The 1,645-nt window shown below is 35.3% G+C and overlaps 1 non-coding gene across 1 annotated transcript; it reads left to right on the top strand.

Moving 5' to 3' along the window:
• The first annotated feature begins 1,262 nt into the window (after positions 1-1,262).
• On the top strand, positions 1,263-1,369 carry LOC121214273 (small nucleolar RNA R71). The gene has a single exon (XR_005909857.1). It is a non-coding gene; the product is annotated as a small nucleolar RNA R71 (small nucleolar RNA).
• Positions 1,370-1,645: the final 276 nt, after the last annotated feature.

The raw sequence follows: 1,645 nt of genomic DNA, 5'->3' as shown, positions 1-1,645 counted from the left end.
TTTTATGTTTGATGGATGAAAATGAATGTTTGATGATAGTTGACCAACTTTTTTAAAGGAATTTTTAATGAACTTGTCATTTGGGATTTAATTGAAAAATAAAAAATGTTCATGGTAAAAATGTGAAATAAATGGAATATAGGGCTTGCTAGGGACTTAACGGATGTTCAGCTAGCATGGATTGCTACTAAATTGCATGAATTTTCATTTTTATGAGCTAGGGAGTAAATTGTAATGGATTCAAAATTTTAGAGGTAAAAGCGTAATTTTTCTAAAATACGATTTTTGGATTAAATTGCATAGAATGAAATTTTAATGAGATCAATTTGATTATATAGATCAAGAAAAGCATCGTACATGGTTCTGCAACAATATTCTTCTGCTTACCCTTTTCAGGTGCAATATGTTTTTAAGATGGCTCTAGGATCTTTTCATGGTTTTTATTCGAGTTATCCTCTTCTAATGTAGTATCTTGAACAACGCCATTCAACCGAGTTCCAATTTTGAGAATGATAACTTGCAATACTCTTTCCCTTGTGTTTTCCAATTCTCAGTATCGCTTGGCAATGCTTTTTGTGGCCTCGAATTTAAAGCATTCGCTATTTGCCCCACTTGATTCTTAAGAGCTCTGAATTACAGCATCATTCTTGTCTATATATTGCTTTAACAAAGCTTCAATGGAAGTAGAAGATGATGCTTGACCATGTTGAACATTTTGCCTCGGCATAGGTTGAACATAACTAGGCGGTACATTGTGGATATTTCTTCTTGTAGCATTGTTAAAATTCCTCGCACCTTGATTAGTCAATCTAAAAGTAGGATACTGCTTCCATCGTGAATTGTAGGTGTTGGAATAAAGGTTATTATTTCAGTTAAAATTACCCATGTAGTACATTAACGCTGGGTTTGATGGGCATTCGTCAAGCATATGGTCTTCACCACAATAAACACATGACAACTCGGTAGATTTCATCTCAGAGACTGCAGTTGGATTTTTCATTATTTTAATCATATTAGCTACAGAAGATACCTAGGCTGTCAACGAAGTGATTGCATCAAGCTCCATGGTACCAGCCGTTGTCCTGCCAGTCCAAACTTGCGTGGTAGGATATTTAAAATCATTGTTGGCTACCCGTTTAAAAATCTCATACATTTCATTGTAAGATTTATGCAACAAAGTACCATTGGAAGAGGCATAAACTACCATCCTCATATGCGCCTTCAATCCATTACAGAATATTACCATTTTAGTCTAGTGTTGAAATCCATGCATCAGACACTTCCGAATTAAGTTTTTAAATCACTCCCAAGCTTCATATAGCGTTTCATCCTCCAATTTCTAAAAAGATGTGATGTCATTTCTAAGCTTGGCATTCATATTTGGGGGATTAAATCATAGCAAAAACCTCTAGAAAAGATCATTCCATGATGCCACTGATCTCAATGGCAAAGCATTCAGTCATGCTCTCGTTCGATCTCTTAAGGAATATGGAAAGCGTTTAAGTCACAGGGCTTTAGGAACACTCTGCTTCCTGAACGAGTCACAAACCTCTAGAAAAAGTCTTAATTGTAGCCTTGGATCTTCAATTGGTAATCCATTGAACTGTCATACTATTTGCAACATCTGACACATTACTAGTTTTAG

Source organism: Gossypium hirsutum, chromosome D01, assembly GCF_007990345.1.
Source record: "Gossypium hirsutum isolate 1008001.06 chromosome D01, Gossypium_hirsutum_v2.1, whole genome shotgun sequence".
NCBI classification, from domain to species: Eukaryota; Viridiplantae; Streptophyta; class Magnoliopsida; order Malvales; family Malvaceae; genus Gossypium; species Gossypium hirsutum.
The sequence above is the reverse complement of the archived record's forward strand: the minus strand, read 5'-3'. Positions and strand labels throughout refer to the sequence as shown.